Source organism: Hordeum vulgare, chromosome 1H, assembly GCF_904849725.1.
Source record: "Hordeum vulgare subsp. vulgare chromosome 1H, MorexV3_pseudomolecules_assembly, whole genome shotgun sequence".
NCBI lineage: Eukaryota > Viridiplantae > Streptophyta > Magnoliopsida > Poales > Poaceae > Hordeum > Hordeum vulgare.
This window is the reverse complement of record NC_058518.1, coordinates 14204204-14230684: the sequence shown is the minus strand read 5'-3', so window position 1 is coordinate 14230684 and position 26481 is coordinate 14204204. Positions and strand designations below refer to the sequence as shown.

Sequence of the window (26481 nt, the reverse complement as noted above, 5' to 3'; positions counted from 1 at the left end):
AATTCGTCTATTTGCACGCTACATAAAATAGATAAATATCTGACCCAGACACAACAAAGATAAAGCCCATTTTTATCTGTGTATTTATCATTTTTGTGTATGCTACATGAAAGCATAAATGCTAGTGAAAATTAATACGCGTGTATTAGAAATACACATCTATGTATATAATTTTTTTCAGATTTTTTCAATTTATGGAAATAGTATTTTGGTAAAAAAATATCGGCCTCACTGGAGCCCGGTCTCTATTGTGCTTTTTCAACTGTATTGCCGACACAAAACTTGTCCCAAGCTCTGAGAGCTCCTCCCAAATGAAACATGTTCTGGTCACGGGGAAAACGTGGAAATGTCAGGGATACTATTCGTAAGGGAGAAAAGTCATATCCTAGCTTTTGGAACACGGGAGTGGCCACAGGAAATTTGGACATTGTAGGAGAGGAAAACTCACTTCCTTTGTTTTTGGAGGAATTGCCAAGGATTCCAAACGCGTGACAAACTTGATCTGAAGTATGCGAAAGAAATAAGATGTTGGTTTAATTAGGGACGAGGATTTGCGACGCACAAATGCTAGGGCACCCAGGCCCCTGATGCCGGCATTTTATTTTGGCTTCCGATTTTAAAGTTTTATATCTTTTAAACGCAAATTCCAAATTAACTTATGTTTTCATATTCATGTTTTCTGTGACATGGGCAGTTTTAGATGCAAAACCCATAATTTTCATATCATTGAAACTTAAATCATCTTTAGGAATTTTGTTTTTTACGCTGCCCTCATGCAGGATTCGACTACTTCACGAATTGCGAGGTAAATAGAGCGGACAGTAGGGCTTGGCACTTGAGTGCCCCCGCACTTACATGCCCCTGCGAATTTCCGGTTTAATTAGGCCTTCATACCACAGATTCCTGAAAAGTCATGTGTTGGCTTAGCCTTGAGTTGCTATGTTGATTTATTGGTGCGGATGATCTTTAATCTTTAGCTCTCTGTCATCTTTTCTAACAAAAAGGACATGAGATAAATGAAAAGATCACATATCATCTTCTCTAGAACACAAATTAATAAACATATCTTTTGACAAATTTCTGTAGGTATCGTTTCACAGTGTTTGTTGCAACCATAATTCTTAAAGGTACTGAGCGATAAAACTACTATCCAAAACCGAGATAGGGCTTAGTTAAAACAGCTTTGAGAAGTTCGAAGTCCACTATAAACACATTATTGTTAAAAAATGGACATTTTCTTCTGCAAACACATGACCCATGGAGGAATGTACTACTCCATCCGATCCAAATTATATGCCGCATGTCTAATGCAACTTTGAAAAAAAATAGATGACAACTATGAAAATTAATTTTGCTTAGAAATCACAATAATTTAATTTTTTATATACTCAAGTAAGTTTGCGGATGCAAAAAAAGGGTGCCGCTCCTACCAAACGCAAATCGAGGGCGACCTGCCATCCCTAGAACAGTCGCCGCCTTCTCAATCTCTTCTCCACGCCGTTGCCGGATTAGGCCGTTGAGCAAAGCCCACGTGAACGGCGGCGACTACAGGGCTTTCTCCCGTGGCGTTCTTCTAGGCCGTGAGTGGCGGCTCTCGCAGTGCTTGCATCAGTGGCAACTCGGAGGTTAGATGTAATGCGGCCTGCACAGAGGTGCTTGGGCGAAGCGTGGTGGCGGATCTCCGGTGGTCGTGATGGGGTCGGGCCGTAGATGGTGGCGATGGATCCTGGGCTGGCGCGTCCTGATGCTCTCCCTATCGGCGGCGGCTTCTCTAGTCGGGTTGGGTTGGATGGGTTTGGGCCATGTTCCCGGATTTGTTTCTTCAGATGCGGTCGTTCCTTCCATGTCAGTGGGCTTCTCCGACGACCGTTTTGCGTTCTGATCTTCAAAGGACTACCACCAAGGAGAAATCCTTTGCCTGGATCTGCCGGTGCAAATGGTGCGGCGATGTCTACGGAAGCCACTAACATGCTTGGAGGGAATCGTCACGGTGACGGTCATGTCGAGCTCTGAGGGAGACCATGGATTTGGCTTGCCAAAACGGAGAGTGGCAGCATGTGGAGTCATTTACCTATTTGGAGGCACTAATTTCGATCTCATATCCTCTAGGGGGGTGGTCTCGGAGGCGTAGCGACGTTGGACTAGCCGAGAAGGATCATTTCTCTAGGGGAAACCCTGGATTTGTGTCTCTGAGATCAGATGATGATAGCGTCTGGCATCGCAGCCCCTCTTGGGGCCATCGTTCTTGGAGCAAGTGATGGATGGATGGGTCCTAAGGTGGAGCGGTCTCGTATCTATCGTGTCGATGAAGATGGGTCTTGGCGGCATGGTACGACAGAGTCTTAGCGGTGGATGTGTCTTGATGGACGACTGCACGACGGTGGCGCTATCCGTGATGTGGTGGCATTGATGGCAGACTGATGTGGCAAGGTGAATGTGGTGATCGTTCCTGAAGATGGGAAGGCAGAAGATGGAAGCAACTAATTCTAAAGCGTGTGCATGCGATGCGCGCAAAGGGTCTACTAGACCAGTTGATGCTCTCGTCTTGCCTGTGGATGACTTGATGAGTCCATCGAATTAGATGGTGTGTGTTGATGCGAGGTCACGACACATCATCGGGTTTGTAGGTATAGCGACATTGGTTGTCAAGGGGCTTTAGGTTAATCTATGTATTTTATTGGATCATTTTGGATAATGTAATAAAAATGGTTGTGTGCATCGGTTGATATAAAGACACGAGGTACTCCTCCTATAAAAAAACTAAGTTTGCACCTCCTCTCTTTTTTTATAGCATCTAGCCTTAATCATTTCCTGTCTTTCCTTCTCGCATAAAGATAGTTAGATGTGCGAGCCCCCCCCTCCCCCCAAACACACACACACACACAAGAAACTAGTTAGATGCAGGAATTCTTCCATTTCCTCTGGAAGATGAAAACTAAGTTCTCATTCCAGTAATTTTGGATTGGTCTATAAAACTAATAATAATCATTCATGGCCCAACATATTGGGATCATTCTTCAGTGCGCATAAATTCTAGGCCCCAAGAGTGTAGTACTTGATTTGTGTAAAATTGGATGGCTCTATAGATTGTTATTTCCGAATATCCATTTCTGAACCCATGGTGATCAAAATAAATAACAAATAATACAAACAAATAATAAAACAATATTTTTTGCATAGTAGATAACATGATGCATGAAGTGTGCTCCAACTTTAGATCATTTTAACATATATGTAGCTTTCAGCAAAAAGACAAATTTGGTCAGAATAGTACATGAAGAGTAACTTTTTTACACACCCTATTTTTTTTTTGCTGAGAGATAATCATATGTCCAAATGATTTGAAATTTGGAACGCATCTCACACACCAAAATATTTACCATACAATTTATTTATTTTTGAATTTTTATAGTATTTGCTTTGAATTTTTTCTTTGGCGCGTGTGCAGATGAGCCTGGGCACTGAAACGCTGCCCTCATTGTTCCTAAGGTATCCAGACCATAAAATATCCTTGTTGCTTTGCTAAAAAAACTTGTCGTCTATTTTTAACTCCCTTCATTTGTATTTGGGGTAGTTAATTTTATGCTCCTAGTCATGTCTCACTTGGATGTTTTGCTCCTAATATTAAAAAAAACCTTGGTCCTACCCAAGTGATTTCTCTCCTCTTATGCACTTGGCCTTTGACCGTCTTTTGACCATTTGACCATTATTTTAAAAACTTCATAACGAATTCATATGCAAAAAAAGGATATCAAAATATTATTCATACATTTGACCTATATGTGGATGTTATTTGCCTTCATGAAAATAATAATTATTATTATTCATACATTTTTAGATTTAATAATATTAATAACCTCATGTGGTTTAAACAACACTTTTGTCCTGAATGCGAATGACATGCACGTATAGGCCATCGTTTTCTGAATATTTTAATATATTTTTTATATTTTGTGTGTTAATATCAACTTGTTATGGAGTTCTCCAAGTGACGGTCAAATGGTAAAAGGACGGTGAAAAGGAAAATGCATAAGAGGAACGAAGTGGCCTTGGACAGAACCAAGGTTTTCTAGAAACTAGAATCAAAGCAGTCGAATGGAACACAAGTAGATGCATAAGATTAGTTATCCCTTTTTTATTTAGAAGGTACCTTACTAAAATCAGATATATAAGGGGTTTTCCTGCATATAGTCCATCACCTGTACATGTATATATACCGGCCTATGGCCTCATGGTAATACAAGTTGCTTATTCCTAACATGGTATTAGAGCCTAGGTTGTTTTTGCACGTGCAACTCGTGCTCTTCCCGATCTAATCTTTCCCACCTCGTCGTAGGTTCCCGATCAGCACCGGTCCTCGTCCTGCTCGTCTCATCCCGCGTCAAGGCGGCTCCCGATCGGTTCCCTGCCTCGTCAGATCGAGGCCCACCAGCCCGCGGACGCGACTTCCTCTCCAGCGGACGCGGTTCCCACCAGCCGACGTGAAAGCCAGATCGCGGCTCCTCGTCAGATCGAGGCCCTCCCGCGCAGGGTTGTCAGCGTTTGGCGGTTCCCACCAGCCCACGTCCCATCAGCAGAGGCGGTTCCCACCAGCCCGCATACCATCAACAGCGGCGATTCCCACCAGCGGACGCGCCTCCTCAGATGAACGATCAGCGTTTGGTTCATGGTTGCACATATCTCACATGAACGATTTGTCGCTGTCCACTATAACCGGAGATTTCGCACTCAAATCTTCACATTTTACTACAACTAGATTTTCTTAGTGCGAAATCACCAGGTCACTTCATTCATGTTATTAGTTCCGCGTAAGGCTGCATGCCCCGCGTAAGACTCGATAGTTTTCTTCGTACGAAATCTGCCTCATTCATGTGATTCAGTTCATCTATGGTTGAATGCCCTATCACTCTCCACAGTACCGCTGCCTCGTCGTTGTCCAATATCTTGTCGTCGTGAGACTCGATCATTTTTTCTTCGTGCTAAATCACCCTGTCTCGTCGTTGTCCAATATCTTGTCGTCGTGAGACTCGATCATTTTTTCTTCGTGCTAAATCACCATGTCTTGTCTCTGTCCAATATCTTGTCGTCGTGAGACTCGATCATTTTTTCTTCGTGCTAAATCACCCTGTCTCGTCGTTGTCCAATATCTTGTCGTCGTGAGACTCGATCAGTTTTTCTTCGTGCTAAATCACCCTGTCTCGTCGCTGTCCAATATCTTGTCGTCCTGAGACTCGATCATTTTTTCTTCGTGCTAAATCACCATGTCTCGTCGCTGTCAAATATCTTGTCGTCGTGAGACTCGATCATTTTTTCTTCGTGCTAAATCACCATGTCCCTTGATCCATATGATTCGGTTCGCGTATGGCTGCATGCCCTATCATTGTCCACACTGCATGCCCTTTCCCTGTCCACTAGCCTATAGTGGGACTCAACAAAACATTTCGTGCAAAATCACCAGGTGTTAGGCTGGTTGTAATGGAGTACTAATATCATGTGTATGATGTTATATCCTTAATGCATAGTATCATACGAAAATTCATTTCTTGTCATGCATAATACATACTAGCACAACATCTAATATGATACGTTATCATGTTATGATACTCAACTTTTTCTTTCTTCATTTACTTATATGCCACCTCATCAAATATGTCTAGTTGGCATGCATGATACCACATATGATACTCCCATTACGTTCAGCCCTAGAGAGGTGATAGATGGTGGTCTCACTGATGCTTTCTTGTCTTCCAAGTTCTTGCCTTGTCTCATTACCCGCATCTGATCCTCCGCCCGGTACCCTAACGTCGCCTCCCCGGGAGGCGGCATGCTCCCTCTCCCTTCGTCGGCCCCTCCTTCCTCCCTCCCCCCCACCGCCCCCGGCCCTGAGTAAGGTGGGGTCAACGGCGGCGAGAACTTCAGTCCCCGCGCGTGCGTCTCCCCTTCCCGGGGTAGGAGGCGGCGGCGGTGCTCCTCGGTATGGCAACGGCCCGGCGGACCCGCGGTTGTGGCCAGCGGCACGTGGGGTGTTGGCGCAGCCTCTTGGCAACGCGACGGTGTGCTGGCGCGGAGTGGCCGGTGGCGCACCCACGGCCCTGATCTGGGCCCTACGGGCCCCATCTTGGGTCCTAGAGGACCGGCCCCGGCATGACTTTGTGGTCTTATATGTGGTGAGGAGGAGGAGGAGCTCAGATGGGGCGCGGCGACATAGATGGCGTGCCTGCTGTAGCGCGATGGCGGGAGCTTTACGAGCGTATGAGGGGTCGGCCAGCCTGTGGGCCCACAGACCTGGTATGCTCCTGCTATTGTGTCCGATCGGCTGCCGTCGTTGACGGTGGAGGTTGAGCCCTCCCGCGTGTCGACGATGCTGCTACCTCTAGTCACGACTCCTTTTCGTCGTTGTGCACATCTCACCATATCTTTCTTTTTTCTTATACAAAATCCCCCCCCCCCCGGCCCAACCGTAACTAACAGTCCTTCAGGCTATTTACTGAATATTGTCTGACATGTCTTTTGCTATCACATTCGACTTTCAGCAGACAGTGCAGCAGACATGGCATAGGAAATCGAGAATAACAAGTATAGAGCGGAAGGGAATGAAACTCACCCTGCAACATGATCTAATTTCAGATTTAGCTTACCCACATGCAGCGCATCTGCTTGGACCTTGACCTTAGTGACCACACTGCTCTGCCTCAGGCACGATGGTCGCCGCAGTCCAGCCCAACGAGCACGAGCGCACTGAGCTAGGGGCCACTATCCACGAGGCGGAGTGGACGCAAAGTGGCCGCGGTGTGCGATGGGGAGGAGCACCTGGAGATGCGCCGACGGTGGATGCGAAGCCGCAGCCGAAACCCTAGCCCACGGGGTTGGGTTCGCACGAGAGCGCCAGATACTAGGAGCGGTGGATCCAGCAGGACTTGAGAAGACGGGAGGGGGAAGGCCGGCGGCGATATTTGGGAGGAGGTAGGAGACGAGGTGCTGCTGGGTGGCGGCGGCTAGGAGATGGTGGGGAATCGAGAGTAGTGGATGAGGAGAATGGTTCCAGGGTTAGCTTTTTATGCGGGAATAGTTACACGGGCTTTAGCGGGCTCGTGGGTGCTGTAGGGGTGCGCGGGCTCGTGGGTGCTGTAGGAAAACGTCAAGCAAAATCCGTCGTGTATTAACAGGTTTCTGGTAGTGTATTCAGATGTTCAAATGATCTAGACGTCATAACAGACATCACGTAATAAATTTTCTACCATGCAAATAAAATATGTAATTGTTTGAGTTTTCCTAGGATTTTTTGTGTGTGATTTCTGACCGGGTGGAGGTAAACCTGGACACCAAAGCGCTGCACTCCATACTATACATATTTTGTATTATATATGTTAATAATTTTTAATATAAATTTGGTCAAACTTTATAAAGTTTAACTTGATAAAAATCTTATACGTGAAGGGAGTATTGTGAGATGGAGTAATAGTAAGACGGTGGTGAAGATGATGGTTGCTTTTGCATGACGTTCTTTAGAGTCTTGATCGAAAATTATGGTTTAATTTGTATACAGACTGTTTTTGATTGTTCAAATTTGACGCAAATCAGCAGAATTGATGAAGAATTGTAAGTTTGATTTTTTTATAGTTTGTGGGCTGACGAGGGCCGCGGTAGAACAGAACCCGCATCGAGGAACTGTAAAACGAAACATTTATAGTTCCACGATGCGGGTTATGTTCTACTGCGGTCCTCATCAGCCTGTAAAAAAAGATTTTTGCAAACTGTAATTATGTGATACACGTCCGCAATATACGGGATGTGCTAAAGTTGCTCTTATAGGTCTAGCTCCCTGATCAAATGTCTAGTCCTATTAGATCGTGGAGAGAAAAGAGGCACGGGAGGACCTAGAGCCAGTCTGATAGAAATTGAGAGGACGCCAACATCACAACATGAAGAGAAAGGAGATGGAGACATCGGACCCTGGAGAGAAAATTGACATAGGACAATGTGGTGGTTGTGGCGGCTCGATCCTATAGCTAATCTGATAGATACCGGAAGTAGGGCGACATCAAGACATGGACCGAAAGAAGAGAGAGGCAGAAAACAGTTTGATAATGATATTGCTCCGGACTCTTGGTGAGGATGATTACGGTGAAAGGAGTCATCTTTTTTTCTTTTGCTTTTACGAGGTGAAATGACTCATCTCAACTGTTCATCTAATCATGTTTTTATCCAATGGTTAATAATTATTTAAGTGTGACAATTAACAGGGTGCCTCATAGTGCCTCTAATTAGAAGATAGAATAGAATATGCTCCTTTGATGAAAGCGTTTTTTTTCATTTTTTGAACACATGATAAATACCCTGTTTTCAATCACGAGTCAGTAATGGTACGTTTAGAAAATGACTTGTCAGAATGACCAGTAAAATTATTGAACTATTTAGTATTTTTTATTTTGCGGGTGGCTGTACTAGATATTGCAAGTGGTCCTGTCATTTTCCTCTTTATTTGTATGTTGTAGCACGCTACTGTATTCTGCTAGTACCCCGGTGCATTTTAGTATGCACATAAAAAAATTAAAATCAAAGTATCTCTACCTTAATCAAATTTATAAAAGAAGTATCAACATTTAAAATGCCAAATTAACATTGTTAGATTCATTATGAAATGTAGTTTCATGGTACAGATATTGGTACTGTAGGTGTCGATATTTTTAAATATAAATTAGCTCAAATCATATAAAGTTTGACTTGATATAAATCTAATACGTGAAATAAAAAAGATGAGAAGGAGTACATCTTTTTCGTTTGGATATGATGGTACGTGTTCCGAAAATATGGTGATGGCAGCGAGGAAGCAGGGGGAGGGGGAGGTGGTAGACCGGCGAGCTGCTCCTTCCTGATGTCGTCCACACGTACTGGGAAGGTGAGGGGGAGGAGGAAGCGGTGCAGGCGGTGGAGGAGGTGGTGGAGGCGTCGGTCCGGCTGAGCAGGAGGCGGTGGAGGCAGTCCGGTGGTGGATGCGGCGGAGGAGGAGGCGCTCCGGTGGTGGGGGAGGTGGTGGATGCGACGGTCCATCGGAAGAGGCGGTCCGACAGTGAGCAGCGGAGGCGCGGGCCGGTGGCTGGAGATGGGCGCTGTAGGAGGGGGAGGGGGGAGGCAGCGGCCATGAGGAGCGGGCGAGTGGCTGCGGCTAAGATGGGCGCTGCGGGAGGGAGGTGGGTGAGGAGCGGCTGTGGTTGCGTCTGAAAGCAAAGGCTGGGCGACTGCAGCTGTTTTTTCCACCGATGTGAACGCAGGGAAATGGGCCTGATTGGGTGGTATTGGAAACTGAAGATGACGTGACAATCAGTGACGTGGATAGTCTGCATGTTGTATGTCGACTACTCCCTCCGTTCTTAAATATAATTTTTTTTTTAAATTTCACTAAAAGACTACATGCGAAGCAAAATGAGTGAATCTATATTCTAAAATATGTCTATATACATCCGAATGTAGTCTACTAGTGAAACCTCTAAAAAGATTTAGAAACGGAGAGATTGGTTTTATATAACATGACAACTCTTTATTGTTGATTAAGTGGTTGTATTATTAACCATGCTTTTAATGACAGCTTTGGTGAAGCTAGCTGCACAAAATGAGTGAATCTATATTCTAAAATATGTCTATATACACCTGAATGTAGTCTACTAGTGAAACCTATAAAAAGACTTATATTTAAAAAAAAAGAAATTATTAGATTGGCTTTATATAACATGACAACTCTTTATTGCTGATTAAGTGGTTGTATTATTAACCATGCTTTTAGTGACAGCTTTGGTGAAGCTAGCTGCATCGTGAAAGATTTTTAAATCAGCGGCGTGTTCGTGGCTGTGCTTTTATCAACTGCGGCAGTGGGAAAGCTTGCTGCCCAGTCCATGTCCATCCATAGGCAATACACCATATACCACAACAAACATGGGTTGCGCAACAAATCTCGAACGTATGGTACGTCTTGGTCTGCTTTATTTGCAGCTGCGTATGTTCAAGTTGTCTGCCGAACCCTTGCACCGACAACACCCATCCACAATAATTCCAAATCGTGGGCTCCATCGAGATGAAACATCGCCATTCATGTCAGCGCGCATGCCATCGGGAGGTACGACTGGAGGAGAAGCGAGAGAGTGACCAGGCGAACCAATTAAATAAAGTGCCATGTTGTTAATATCGGTCATCATTGCTCCCTTCAATTAGAGGTCGTCGCTCTTTGGTCTCCTCCTTAGCCTTCATAGTCTTTTTTTTTATGGAACAGGCAGGAGCGCTGCCCTTTATTAAGAAGAAGCTGAAATCATTTTTAAGTTAAAATGGGACAAGATTTACCAGGTGAAAAAAGGGGTACAAATTAAAGTTGAAAGCATTTTCTCAGCTAAAGCCAGATTGACATAGTAAATAGATATACCTCATCCGTGTGACATGTCGGTGGATGTAAAATACTTGAAACATGGAAGCACCTCTTAGAACATATGTGTTGCCTTGTTTTGATATCGCTTGTGAACTGATTCTACGAGCAGCCCTCTGGCAGAACCCGCAGCACCCCTACCCAGCTGCTACTTCACTCTCCTCCTCCCCTCGCCTTCACCAGAGGGCGTCCCTGGGAAGTGATCACGTAGCGGCGACGCCAGCAGGGTTGTTCTACTTTGTAGTGGTTCATCCTCTCTTATCCTCATCGTGGCCCTACCGGTGGGATGACCACAATTTTACCAGTGTCCAATGGTCGTCGAGGCGCGGTTCTGGGATGTCACCATGGTTGGCTCGGTGTGTGGACTTCTCTGCACATCGATGCCTGTTGAGGCAGATGGGTGCGTGTTATATGATGGGGCTTATCCCATGGTTTGCATACAAATTGTTACAAAGCTTGAGAATCAAGCAAGTGGTTTAAACTGCTTACAAGATAGGCACAAGCCAAGCTCACAACTAATATATCTCTACGTAGCAGAATTGTAGGGGGCGCCCTCCTGGATATCATGTATGTTAACGTCTTCAATAGCTTCACATAGATGAGATACCCTCAGCTGAAAACCCATCGACAACAGGAGCCATATCATCAACTATGGTCCCCAACGCAACAACTCATCCCTAGGATGTTCTTGAGCGCGTAAGGACCTCACGGCAGCCGCTGCGCTGACGGACATCAGACATGCTCCTGGGCATGCTGGCTAGAAGCGCCGCACTGTCATCGTTGCATGACCTATGTAGCTCTGCCTCAGCCTCTATCTGCCTCTTGTCCCACTGAATGAGCTCGGTTTAGACGTCCTTCATGGTCGGCCGGTTACGCGGGTATTCACTCGTGCATGACACGCCGAGTTTGAACACCGCTAAGATATCAGAAGAGTGAGCTGGATCACGGATATTGTTGTCGATGATGTCGTCGGATAGATTGGATAGCCTAGATGCCCATCCGGCCAGGCTTTGATAATCTTGAACGGCAATGTCCGAGCTTTGACTTTCGTGAATGGCAGCCTTGCCGGTGGTCAGCTGTAATAGAACGACGCCAAAACTGTAAACGTCAACCTTCTCGTTCGCCCTTCCATATGACGATTCTGCAAAATTCACCTGAATTAGTGTTCAATAGTAAATTATAAAATATTGATACGACTTGCTGGATTTGAGATTCTCACCAGGGGGCATGTACCCGAATGTCCCTTGGAGGTGTGGCTCATAGGAATCGCCTGGTACAACAAGCATCCGAGCGAGCCCAAAGTCGTAGATCTTTGCATTGAACTCTGGGTCAAGCAAGATGTTTTCTGGCTTGATATCCCCGTGGATGATAGGAGCCTCTCCACGCTCATGGTGCATGTAGTTCAGCCCCTTGGCCACATCAATAGCAATGGCCAGCCTCCTCGGCCAGTTCAATAGTTCTGGACCCACATTGTCCCGGCGGTGCAGCCAGTGATGGAGGCTGCCCTTCTCCATGTACTCGTAAACGAGCAGGTTGGCATCTCAGCCGGAGATACTGCACAACAGCTTGACGATGTTCCTATGCCTGACGCTGCCCAATGTCTGCACCTCCGAGTCAAACTGCCTCTGGTCCAAATTTATCGTGAGGCATATCTTCTTTACAGCCACGATTTTGCTACTGCGATCCTGGGTGGCACCATCAAGGCTAGGGAGGTGGACACGGTACACAATCCCAGAGCCACCTCTGCCGATTATGTTCTCCTCAAATATATTATTGACCACGTCGTACACGGTGAAGTCCAAAGATGTGAATGATATCATTTTCCAATCACTGACGACCTCTGTCACCACTTGTGTGTTCTTCCAGCTACGGAAGAACCGCCATATTACGATGCTCATGATAACAATGAACAGAGTGACACCAAGCACCGACAAGATTATCATATTAGTCTTCGACATGTGGGTGCTTTTGTGGCATTTTGGGAGATTTATCGTCCAGTCCCGCGTTGCACAAAGCCCCTGGTTGCCAAGGAAACTACGGTTGTACTTCGCATCTTGCAGACTGAGGGGCACCTCCCCACTGAGCTGGTTCAGTGACAAATTCAGGGATGTAAATGAGTGGCTGTCCCAGTCAGGCGGAATGTCACCTGTTAGTTGGTTGTTGGACAAATCAAGAACACCCAAGGCTGACATCATCCCTATGCTTACTGGTGGTATTGTGCCTGATATATTATTATTGCTGAGGTCAAGTGACATGAGACTTTGCAATAATTTAATCGATGTTGGTATTGGTCCAGAGATCTTGTTCCCAGACAACAACAACAACACAGTAAGTGTGCGGAGATTGTTTACGTCGACCGGTAGCTCTCCCGAGAACTGGTTATTCTGCGCCGTCAGGATCAACAATCCAGTCGCAGATGATGGGATGGGACCGGAGAACCGGTTGTTTTGCATCTCAATTCTAGAGATATTCGAAGATATCTCGGTCGGCAAAGTGCCAGTCAAGCTGTTGTATGATATTTCCACTTTTGTCAGCAATGGCAACAACCATATATTTTTTGGGAACTCCCCAGAGAAGTTATTATTCGAGATCATGATGTTCTTCAATGAGAGGCAATTCTGGATGCTCGTCGGGAACTCACCGGAAAAGTTGTTGTTCATGACTGCTAAGTCGTAGAATACTCCACTGTCACATAAGTGCTCTCGGAGTGAGCTAGACAAGCTGTTGTTGTAGACCTCAATCACAAAAAGTGCCGAATGCATCCCAAGCTCTGGTGGTAGCTCACCCGAGAGCATATTGTTTATATAGCTGGATGAGTTGGAGGTTGGGAAGGACTCCAATGCTTCTGGGGATGGAACCCAAGAGCTTATTGTTATATATCCTAAGTCCTTGGAGGTTAGGAAGGAGTCCAATGCTTTTGGGGATGGGGCCGGTGAACTCATTGCTGCCTAGACTGATGAAGCTTAGTGTCTTGAGAGTCCCAAGAACTTCTGGTATGTTTCCATTGAGCTTGTTGTTCGAGAGGTCAAGTTCCTCCAACTTGAGCATCGTGATATTGAGAGGAAGCTCCCCGGTGAATTCATTGTCATACAGGTATAATTTCTCGAGCTTTTGGTGTTGCCAGATCCATACAGGGATTGAACCATTGAAATGGTTCCCCCACATGTCCAACACCCGTAGCTCCTTTAGGTTTGAAAATGAATCTGGAATCTCACCGGTGAAGCCATTGCTGTCAAGAAGCAGCTCCTGGAGCGCTGAAAGCTCGGCTATCGCCGGCGGCACAACACCACTGAAGTTGTTATCAGTTAGGTTTAGATACTTCATAAATGGTGATAGCCTACTAATGTCATCAGGAAGTGCTCCATAGAAGGCATTGTGGGAGAGATCAAGGAATCGGAGCCTGGAGCAGGCGTATAGCAGGATGCGAGGAAATCTCTCGGTGAGATTATTATATGAAATGTCAAGATGGGTGAGGTACTTGAGGTTGCACATAGACGGAGGGATGCTGCCGCCCAGATTCAACCTCTTAAAGGAAATCCCTGTAACTAGGCCTCCACCGCGTGTCACGCAGGTGATACCAGTCCAGCTGCAATGGTTAGTCGTATTCCACGACGCAAGCTGCAGGGGGCTGCCCCACTCGTTCTTGATATCTAGGAGTGTATGAAGCTCTGTGGTCGTGGTTCGTTCATGGCGGAGTGGCCGAGCAGCGTCGGAGCGGTCAGGTGCAAGGAGGAAGACCGCGGTGAGGAGAGCGGCGATGGGGAGAAGGAAAACATGGGATTGGGGCATTTTCACGGCCCGAAGGTGAGAGAAGAATGTTAGAAGAATTCTTATTTTCTTTTCCACAAGAATGGCAGAAGAATCTAGGCACTATAGTCGAGTGAAAGGGGTGGCTGATGAATTTGAAGTCGTCGTCGAAGAACGAATGCTGCTGTTTGTGTCGAAGAGGTCACCACACGAACACCGGGCCTCGCCACCAGACCACTGACCAAGTCCAGTCCTCGGATTTCGGGTGGCCAAGGTGAAACTAGATGCAAGACCCTTCACAGAAACATTAAAAAAATTAATATATAAAAGAAGATATGCTGAATCGTGAGCCATAAAAAACAATAGTTTTTCTCTTGTAAGTCTCTTTCTTCACTAATATATCTAATCAAGACTAACCGAATGTTTGCATCACAATCTAAGAACGGGTACATCCATCAAGACCTTAAATGCCCGTGGCCACTCACTTTTTTATGTAAAGCTCTCTGGACTTAATGGATTAATATTAGTTTATTCCTTTATTGCAACTATCAACATGTCGTCGGACTAAAAATGTAATAATCCAAATTTACACCTAATAATAAAGGGAGTATTTATTTTTGCTGTGTGTCATGAAAATTGCCCCTATAATTGCCAATAATTACACCTATGCAACCCGAGTAAATGAAAAAATAATTTGTTTCACTGAATATACCGTTTACTTTGGGAAGTGCTATTCTGAGCTCGAGCTCATATGCTCTCGGATGAACAGTAAAATCTACAGTCCGGATTTAAGTGAGAAAACGAATTTTTTTTTGTAATTTTACAGAAAATCCACTGTGCTTTTCCGAAATCAACCCGCGGTCAGGATTCCAGGGCGGATCCATGCCGTAGCCGCTAGCCCGCAGCCTGCCGAGCCGCGTTCCCTACAGTCCCGTGCCCGAGCAGAGGGGCTCGAGCCAGCCCCGCGCCGCCGTCGCCCGTGACCGCCGGAGCCCCCGCCGGCCGCTGCCTTCGCCCCGCGCTGCCTAGCCTCGCCGGCAGCCACAACCACTGAAGCATCTGGGAGGCGATTTTATCATCCAAGACTTTTATATGGTTAAGCTCATGTTCAAAAGTCATCTTGGAATTTTTTTTCCCCAATACACGGTGTTAATGCATAGGAATAGAAGACACATGTATGTATGGTTCATACCCGATAAGCCCATCATTTCATAGTAAATTGCAAAAGCGACAATAATTGGTTACAATTGAAGAATTAAAAAAGAACTACATAACTATACGTGACAATGAATGGAATATGTACGTAGGAAGAGGACATCTCAACAACCACAGGACATCTCAAGAGGACATCTCAACAACCACGGCAGCGATCGATAGCTGGAGACCACTTTGGTTCATGGTTGCACATATGATCGATAGCTGGAGACCACTTTGGTTCATGGTTGCACATATCTCACATAACGATTTGTCCCTATCACTATAGCCGAAGATTTCGCACTCAAATCTTCACACTTTACTACAACTAATTTTCTTAGTGCGAAATCACCAGGTCGCTTCATTCATGTTATTAGGTCCACGTAAGGCTGCATGCCCCGCGTAAGACTCAACAGTTTTCTTCGTACGAAATCTGTCTCATTCATGTGATTCGGTTCAACTATGGCTGAATGCCCATCACTTTCCACAGTACCGCTGCCTCGTCGCTGTGCAATATCTCGTCGTCGTGAGACTCGATCATTTTTTCTTCGTGCTAAATCACCCTGTCTCGTCGTTGTCCAATATCTTGTTATGGTGAGACTCGATAATTTTTTTCTTCGTGCTAGATCACCCTGTCTCGTCGCTGTCCAATATCTTGTCATCGTGAGACTTGATCATTTTTTCTTCGTGCTAAATCACCCTGTCTTCGCTGTCCAATATCTTGTCGTCGTGAGACTTGATCATTTTTTCTTCGTGCTAAATCACCCTGTTTTGTCGCTGTCCAATATCTTGTCGTCGTGCCACATCTCAAATTTCAACCCTTTCTAAATTCATTTTTTTTTTCATGCACTTGGTGATTTGTTTTTGTGCTAACTGACCATGAAATTGAAAAGGACTACAAATGAATGCTAAAAGGTTGAAATATGGCATGGTGTCATAATTTCACACACATAGCATGTACTAAAAAGTTGAGCGGGTTACGGCAAAAACTGGATGCACTTTGTGTACAAGCTGGACCATCTACTTCGAAGAATGAGGGTTTCGGACGAAAATTCATCTGTTACAAAGGCATTTTTTTTTAAATTATTTCAACTCCACACTTTTTGTGAATTTAATATGCATCATTCAATGACACATCCTTAAATTTCAACCCTTTCTAACATCATTTTCTATTTTCCATGCACTTAATGAATTTTTTAGCTAAATGACCCTGAAATTGAAAAGCACTATAAATAAATTCTGAAAAGGTTGAAATTTAACATGTGACACATAGCATGTTCTAGAAAGATGAGTGGGTTACGGAAAAAACTAGATTCACTCCAGAGCTCACATACAGAAACAATAGGTCAGCACGTTAGAGGGGAAAGCAAAATTTGATCCAACCGCGTGGTTGAACACGGATGGATGCAAGACCAAACCGTGCTGACGGTCCAGGATGTTCGAAGCTTGAAGTCTTGACAGATAAGGGTTGTGATGAGGGGAACAACAAGTGGTTTGCACCATGTCCCAACCATATTTCCATCTTCCAGATTGGGAGCAAGCTTATTTGGTTCAGAAAGGGAAATTCTTGCTTGAATTTTAGACTCGAGGGCCCTCAGACAGACTCAAACCAAGGGTGATTGTCATTACCTGACTTGAGAGCATCCTTGTTTGGTTCAAGAAGGAAAAATCCTTGCATGAATTTTAGCTAGTTTCTTTATGCATGTAAAAGCAATGCTCGAAACTATAACAGATATGTGTCAGGAAACCACATAAGGAGAATTCTATGGAGATAGAGCAAAAATGGTTGGCAAGATGAATGGCACTTGTAGTTGCATGGAGACATTTTTTAACCCTGTGGGCCTTATTTTAATTATCATGGTGGATCCCAGCTTGTGGCAGCAGTAATGTATCTTGGAGATGTTACTTCCTTGAAAAGTATGAATACACTTGAAGGACCGAAAATAAACAGGTGTACACGTGACATTTGATGAAGCAAGGAAAGTTCGTACTTACACTCTATATATAAATACACTTCTTCTTCGGTACAACCCCAAATACAAGGACGGCTGAGATTAAACGATACCCCTTCGTAACAAAGAGCAGAATTGTCTTTTCCCCGTCCCGACGTACGCACGTCAGCCCGACGGGCGCCAGCTGACGAAACGGCGACGTACAGGAGGCCCGGTACACGCGTCGTACCCGCGTCCACCCGCTGCGACGTGGCGTCTTCACGTCGGTCTGACAGCGGTCAATCCGTCGGTTCCCGAGACCGCGACATTAATTCCGCGCTGCGTCGTCAGTTCGCGTCGGTTCCCGACGCCGCCGCCATTAATCCCGCGCTGCGTCGCCAGTCCGCGCCGGTTCCCGAAGCCGCCGCCATTAACCACCGCGTCGCCAGCTCATCGCGTCGGTTCCCGAAGACGACATTAATCACCAGTCAGCGCCTCGTCGTCCGATGCCGTCGTTAGCCCGTTGGTTCGCCGGCTCCCGAGGTGACGCCATTAATGACGGCCCCGTCGTCAGAGCCCATCGCGTCGGTTCTCGAGACCGTCGTCGTTGGCCCGTTGGTTCGACGGCTCCCGAGGCGACGTGCATTCACTCCGGGGGAGTTACGCCGGCCAGCTTCCCCGTCGCCTCCCCTACCGTCGCGGCGCTATATATACCCGTCGTCCCGCGGCTCGTCGGCACACCCGTCGCTCCCCTGCTCTCCTTCTCTCCCCCGCTCTTCGTCGTCCCGCCGCAGATCCCCGTCGTCCCGACGTTCTCTTCCTCCCTCCCCCGTTCTCCGACGTCCCGACGGTGGATCATGTCGGCGGCAGCAGCTCCGGCGGCGGCGGCGCGCCGGAGAGCAACTGGCGCTAGAGCCTCGACAAGCCGCTGACACAAGAGCTGTACAACTTCGGCCTCCTCGTCCCGCCGGGGTGCCGCCTTGCAAAACCGTGGAGTATTTGCAAGGACGGCTATCCGACGCTGGACAACCCCGCGACGCTGGAGCAGCTCCGGGTCCACCCTGGCGACCCCTACAACACCCGCGGCCGGCACGCCTATTGGGACGGGAAAAACTACAACGACGTCATCACGCGTTACCGACAGGCGGCGGCGATCCCCCACCCACCTCCGGCGGCCCCGGTGGTGGCCCCGGCTGTCCCGGCGGAGTACGAGGTGCCGCCGGAAGAGTTTGTCCTCCGCGAGGACGGCGACCCTGACGACTCGCCGGGGCTACTCATCGCCATGCGGGCGTCTCAGGCGACGGCGGCGGCGGCGAGGGAAGAGGCGGAGATCGCGGCGGCGATCCAGGCGACGGCGGCAGCGGCGGCAGTTGGCATGCATGATACCACATATGATACTCCCATTACGTTCAGCCTTAGAGAGGTCATGGATGGTGGTCTCACTAATGCTTTCTTGTCTTCCAAGTTCTTGCCTTGTGTGATTACCCGCATCTGATCCTCCACCCGGTACCCTAACGCCGCCTCCCCGGGAGGCTGCCGAGGCGGCATGCTCCCTCTCCCTTCGTCGGCCCCTTCTCCCTCCCTCCCCCCCCACCGCCCCCGGCCCTGGGTCAGGTGGGGTCGGCTGTGGCGGGAACTTCAGACCCGCGCGTGCGTCTCCCCTTCCCGGGGTAGGGGGCGGGGGCGGTGCTCCTCGGTATGGTGACGGCCCGGTGGCCCCGCGGTTGTGGCCAACGGCACGCGAGGTGGTGGCGTAGCCTCTTGGCAACGGGATGGTGTGCTGGCGGGGAGTGGCCGGTGGCGCGCCCACGGCCCAGATCTGGGCCTTACGGGCCCCATCTGGGTCCTAGCGGACCGGCCTCCGGCATGACTTTGTGGTCTTCTGTGTGGTGAGGAGGAGGAGCAGCTCGGATGGGGCGCGGCGACACCGATGGCGTGCCTGCTGTAGCGCGATGGCGGGAGCTTTATGGGCGTATGAGGACCCGGCCAGCTTGTGGGCCCACAAGCCTGGTATGCTCCTGCTATTGTGTCCGATCGGCTACCGTCGTTGACGGTGGAGGTTGAGCCCTCCCGCGTGTCGACGATGCTGCTACCTCTAGTCACGGCTCTTTTTCGTCGTTGTGCACATCTCACCTCGAGGTGCCGTGGTGAGACATCGTGGAGGCTTCAAGATCGCGTTGGCGCTGGGTAGTGGTCGGTTTGGTGACAGTCTCCAGAGCGTCCGGGGTGAAGGCGGGGATTGGGGGAAACCCCTGTCGGCCTGGCCGACACCGACGCGGTGGCGCCTGTGGGTGCCTCCAGACCTTCCTGAAGGGCGTCGGGGACTACCTTTCCTCTCGCCTCGTCGCGTACCGGGGAAAACCCTTGGCATCAGAGTCGTCATCGTCGCGTTCTTTCATGAAGGTTTTGATTGGTAACGGCGCTCCGAAGTCTTGGAGCTTGGTGAACGGTCTTCGGTGCGTGCAGTGATCGCGAGGCTACTTTGTTTTGATCGATCCGCCGTTGTCGGCATTTACTTCTTTTGTTTATGTCTTTCATTTTTTTTTGTGAGTGACTGTACTGCTTCCGCCCCAGCATCTATCGTTGGTTGTATCGGTTGATCGCTTTGTAATACAAACCGAGGGGAAACCCTTTTTTGTGGTGATGGATGGTGGCGATAACCGATCTAGCTCTCCAAAATACTCCCTTCGTCCGGTGATTTCTGACCGGGTGGAGGTAAACCTGGACACCGAAGCGCTGCACTCCATACTATACATATTTTGTATTATATATGTTAATAATTTTTAATATAAATTTGGTCAAACTTTAAAAAGTATAACTTCATAGAAATCTTATACGTGAAGGGAGTATTGTGAGATGGAGGAATAGTAAGACGGTGGTGAAGATATGGATGCTTTTAGATGACGTTCTTTAGAGTCTTGATCGAAAACTATGGTGTAGTTTGTATAAGGACTGTGTTTGATTGTTCAAATTTGCCACAAATAAGCAGAATTGATGTCGAATTGTAAGTTTGAATTTTTATAGTTTGTGGGCTGGCGAGGGCCGCGGTAGAACAGAACCCGCATCGCGGAACTGTAAAACGGAATATTTACAGTTCCACGATGCGGGTTATGTTCTACCGCGGTCCTCATCGGCCTGTAAAAAAGATTTTTGCAAACTGTAATTATGTGATACAGGTCCGCAATACACGAGATCTGCTAAAGTTGCTCTTATAGGTCTAGCTCCCTGATCAAATGTCTAGTCCTGATAGATCGTGGAGAGAAAAGAGGCAGAGGAGGACCTAGAGCCAGTCTGATAGAAATTGAGAGGACCCCAACATCACAACATGAAGAGAAAGGAGATAGAGACATCGGACCCTGCAAAGAAAATTGACATAGGAGGATGTGGTGGGTGTGCGGCTCGATCCTATAGGTAATCTTATAGATATCGGAAGTAGGACGACATGACGACATGGATAGAAAGAAGAGAGAGGCAGATAACAGTTTGATAATGATATTGCTCCGGACTCTTGGTGAGGATGATTACGGTGAAAGGAGTCATCTTTTTTCTTTTGCTTTTACGGGGTGAAAGGAGACATCTCAACTGTTCATTTAATCATATTTTTATCCAATGGTTAGTAATGATTTAAGTGTGACAATTAAGGGGGTGCCTCATGGTGCCTCTAATTAGAAGATAGAATAGAAGATGCTCCTTTGATGAAAGCGTTTTTTTTTTCATTTTTTGAACACATGATGAATAGCCTGTTTTCAATCACGAGTCAGTGATGGTACATTTGGAAAATGACTTGTCAGAATGACCAGTAAAATTACTGAAGTATTTAGTATTTTTTTATTTTGCGGGTGGCTGTACTAGATATTGCAAGTGGTCCTGTCATTTTCCTCTTTATTTGTATGTTGTAGCACGCTACTGTATTCTGCTAGTACCCCGGTGCATTTTAGTATGCATATAAAAAAATTAAAATCAAAGTATCTCTACCTTAATCAAATTTATAAAAGAAGTATCAAAATTTAAAATGCCAAATTAACATTGTTAGATTCATTATGAAATGTAGTTTCATGGTACAGATATTGATACTGCAGGTGTCGATATTTTTAAATGTAAATTAGCTCAAATCATATAAAGTTTGACTTGACATAAATCTAATACGTGAAATAAAAAAGATGAGAAGGAGTACAGCTTTTTCGTTTGGATATGATGGTACGTGTTCCGAAAAGATGGTGATGGTACACTGCAACGGGGTATCTTCCTCCACGACGGGACATGGATGTGGTTGAATTAATGGTCGAGAGATACCGATCCCGAGCTATCGCGTACACAGAAAGGACACTGTATTGCGAGAACGGCGTCGCAGAGACCGGGATCCAATGTGCCCGGTATACTAAAAAAAATTAGTATATACTTGAAAGCTTCAAAACATACTAAATTTCTTATACAACTACATATACATGGTAGTCAGGTATGTAAAAAAATTCACTACATGGTGTCTTCAGCGTACCAACAAATTGGGCGTATCTTCTACATGTCGGAACACGTATATAGCGCCATGTGAATATAAATTAGTTAAAGACGGACGGATTAGTAAAGGGAGATGCATGAAGTAAAGATACTATCTTATTAGTCAACAATTAATCTACCATGAAAGGTATGTGCATGTTTTGGCATTATCGACGACCTATATGTATCACCATGATTAAATCAGAAGTGTCATGCATATACGTTGAAAGTGTCTCATCTGCAAGTGAACTTATTGTACCCTTAATGTTTCTAGACATAATGAGCATTATAAATCTGAACCAATGATTGACTCCATGAACTCATATCAGTAGAAGAACTTATGCCTTCTTTGATTCAACCTTTGACGGGTCGGGGCGCGTCATGTGCCGCCGGTTATCAATTGAGTGCGCTGCCTCATGCACATCAACCTAGAAGAAAGCAATCACTGTCAACTGCATGTACGTATGTTCATAGAAAGAATCAATCAACCTGTCGGTGATCAATTGACTGTGTTGCCTCATGCACATCCACCTAGAAGAATGCAATCACTGTTAATTGCATATACGTATGTTCATGGAAGGAATCAATGAATCTGCTTACCCATTGTATGTATTTGTTTCCCTCGCCCGAGAACAATTGCAGCAAGTAGTCCATGCAAGTTCACCAGAAAAAAAACCCATCAGTTTGGACCTGCATGACCATGAGACTGAAGCAATCCAGAAATAAATTGGGCGGCTCTCCTGCAGGCTGGAACACGTTGCTTGCTGGATAAATAATAGCGAAAGAGGAGTCCCTTGCATGTAGAAGGGGATTTTGTTGTGAGGATATACGTGATATTTTCTTTGAGACAAAAGATAGATGGGGACTTGGGCGTGACTGCTTCTTTGTAGGATTGGCAGGTGTGGATAGATGTGTTTTTTTTTAAACGGGGGGTGAGGATTAACGTGATTTATTTTCTGAGATGGAAGATAGAGGGCTCCTTGACGTGAGCGCTTCACTTTATGATCGGTGAGGATAGATATGATATGATACGTTATCATGTTATGATACTCAACTTTTTCTTTCTTCATTTACTTATATGCCACCTCATCAAATATGTCTAGTTGGCATGCATGATACCACATATGATACTCCCATTACGTTCAGCCCTAGAGAGGTGATAGATGGTGGTCTCACTGATGCTTTCTTGTCTTCCAAGTTCTTGCCTTGTCTCATTACCCGCATCTGATCCTCCGCCCGGTACCCTAACGTCGCCTCCCCGGGAGGCGGCATGCTCCCTCTCCCTTCGTCGGCCCCTCCTTCCTCCCTCCCCCCCACCGCCCCCGGCCCTGAGTAAGGTGGGGTCAACGGCGGCGAGAACTTCAGTCCCCGCGCGTGCGTCTCCCCTTCCCGGGGTAGGAGGCGGCGGCGGTGCTCCTCGGTATGGCAACGGCCCGGCGGACCCGCGGTTGTGGCCAGCGGCACGTGGGGTGTTGGCGCAGCCTCTTGGCAACGCGACGGTGTGCTGGCGCGGAGTGGCCGGTGGCGCACCCACGGCCCTGATCTGGGCCCTACGGGCCCCATCTTGGGTCCTAGAGGACCGGCCCCGGCATGACTTTGTGGTCTTATATGTGGTGAGGAGGAGGAGGAGCTCAGATGGGGCGCGGCGACATAGATGGCGTGCCTGCTGTAGCGCGATGGCGGGAGCTTTACGAGCGTATGAGGGGTCGGCCAGCCTGTGGGCCCACAGACCTGGTATGCTCCTGCTATTGTGTCCGATCGGCTGCCGTCGTTGACGGTGGAGGTTGAGCCCTCCCGCGTGTCGACGATGCTGCTACCTCTAGTCACGACTCCTTTTCGTCGTTGTGCACATCTCACCATATCTTTCTTTTTTCTTATACAAAATCCCCCCCCCCCCGGCCCAACCGTAACTAACAGTCCTTCAGGCTATTTACTGAATATTGTCTGACATGTCTTTTGCTATCACATTCGACTTTCAGCAGACAGTGCAGCAGACATGGCATAGGAAATCGAGAATAACAAGTATAGAGCGGAAGGGAATGAAACTCACCCTGCAACATGATCTAATTTCAGATTTAGCTTACCCACATGCAGCGCATCTGCTTGACCTTGACCTTAGTGACCACACTGCTCTGCCTCAGGCACGATGGTCGCCGCAGTCCAGCCCAACGAGCACGAGCGCACTGAGCTAGGGGCCACTATCCACGAGGCGGAGTGGACGCAAAGTGGCCGCGGTGTGCGATGGGGAGGAGCACCTGGAGATGCGCCGACGGTGGATGCGAAGCCGCAGCCGAAACCCTAGCCCACGGGGTTGGGTTGCACGAGAGCGCCAGATACTAGGAGCGGTGGATCCAGCAGGACTTGAGAAGACGGGAGGGGGAAGGCCGGCGGCGATATTTGGGAGGAGGTAGGAGACGAGGTGCTGCTGGGTGGCGGCGGCTAGGAGATGGTGGGGAATCGAGAGTAGTGGATGAGGAGAATGGTTCCAGGGTTAGCTTTTATGCGGGAATAGTTACACGGGCTTTAGCGGGCTCGTGGGTGCTGTAGGGGTGCGCGGGCTCGTGGGTGCTGTAGGAAAACGTCAAGCAAAATCCGTCGTGTATTAACAGGTTTCTGTAGTGTATTCAGATGTTCAAACGATCTAGACGTCATAACGACATCACGTAATAAATTTTCTACCAGCAAATAAAATATGTAATTGTTTGAGTTTTCCTAGGATTTTTTGTGTGTGATTTCTGACCGGGTGGAGGTAAACCTGGACACCAAAGCGCTGCACTCCATACTATACATATTTTGTATTATATATGTTAATAATTTTTAATATAAATTTGGTCAAACTTTATAAAGTTTAACTTGATAAAAATCTTATACGTGAAGGGAGTATTGTGAGATGGAGTAATAGTAAGACGGTGGTGAAGATGATGGTTGCTTTTGCATGACGTTCTTTAGAGTCTTGATCGAAAATTATGGTTTAATTTGTATACAGACTGTTTTTGATTGTTCAAATTTGACGCAAATCAGCAGAATTGATGAAGAATTGTAAGTTTGATTTTTTTATAGTTTGTGGGCTGACGAGGGCCGCGGTAGAACAGAACCCGCATCGAGGAACTGTAAAACGAAACATTTATAGTTCCACGATGCGGGTTATGTTCTACTGCGGTCCTCATCAGCCTGTAAAAAAAGATTTTTGCAAACTGTAATTATGTGATACACGTCCGCAATATACGGGATGTGCTAAAGTTGCTCTTATAGGTCTAGCTCCCTGATCAAATGTCTAGTCCTATTAGATCGTGGAGAGAAAAGAGGCACGGGAGGACCTAGAGCCAGTCTGATAGAAATTGAGAGGACGCCAACATCACAACATGAAGAGAAAGGAGATGGAGACATCGGACCCTGGAGAGAAAATTGACATAGGACAATGTGGTGGTTGTGGCGGCTCGATCCTATAGCTAATCTGATAGATACCGGAAGTAGGGCGACATCAAGACATGGACCGAAAGAAGAGAGAGGCAGAAAACAGTTTGATAATGATATTGCTCCGGACTCTTGGTGAGGATGATTACGGTGAAAGGAGTCATCTTTTTTTCTTTTGCTTTTACGAGGTGAAATGACTCATCTCAACTGTTCATCTAATCATGTTTTTATCCAATGGTTAATAATTATTTAAGTGTGACAATTAACAGGGTGCCTCATAGTGCCTCTAATTAGAAGATAGAATAGAATATGCTCCTTTGATGAAAGCGTTTTTTTTCATTTTTTGAACACATGATAAATACCCTGTTTTCAATCACGAGTCAGTAATGGTACGTTTAGAAAATGACTTGTCAGAATGACCAGTAAAATTATTGAACTATTTAGTATTTTTTATTTTGCGGGTGGCTGTACTAGATATTGCAAGTGGTCCTGTCATTTTCCTCTTTATTTGTATGTTGTAGCACGCTACTGTATTCTGCTAGTACCCTGGTGCATTTTAGTATGCACATAAAAAATTAAAATCAAAGTATCTCTACCTTAATCAAATTTATAAAAGAAGTATCAACATTTAAAATGCCAAATTAACATTGTTAGATTCATTATGAAATGTAGTTTCATGGTACAGATATTGGTCTGTAGGTGTCGATATTTTTAAATATAAATTAGCTCAAATCATATAAAGTTTGACTTGATATAAATCTAATACGTGAAATAAAAAAGATGAGAAGGAGTACATCTTTTCGCTTTGGATATGATGGTACGTGTTCAAAATATGGTGATGGCAGCGAGGAAGCGGGGAGGGAGGTGGTAGACCGCGAGCTGCTCCTTCCGATGTCGTCCACACGATCGGGAAGGTGGGGGGAGGAGGAAGCGGTGCGGCGGTGGAGGAGGTGGTGGAGGCGTCGGTCCGAGCAGGAGGCGGTGGAGGCAGTCCGGTGGTGGATGCGGCGGAGGAGGAGGCGCTCCGGTGGTGGGGGAGGTGGTGGATGCGACGGTCCATCGGAAGAGGCGGTCCGACAGTGAGCAGCGGAGGCGCGGGCCGGTGGCTGGAGATGGGCGCTGTAGGAGGGGGAGGGGGGAGGCAGCGGCCATGAGGAGCGGGCGAGTGGCTGCGGCTAAGATGGGCGCTGCGGGAGGGAGGTGGGTGAGGAGCGGCTGTGGTTGCGTCTGAAAGCAAAGGCTGGGCGACTGCAGCTGTTTTTTCCACCGATGTGAACGCAGGGAAATGGG

General features: G+C 46.8%; 1 pseudogene; it reads right to left on the bottom strand.

Annotated features, from left to right (window-relative positions):
* Positions 1-7704: 7704 nt before the first annotated feature.
* Positions 7705-13071, bottom strand: LOC123395573 (annotated as a pseudogene).
* Between the last annotated feature and the right edge of the window lie 13410 nt (positions 13072-26481).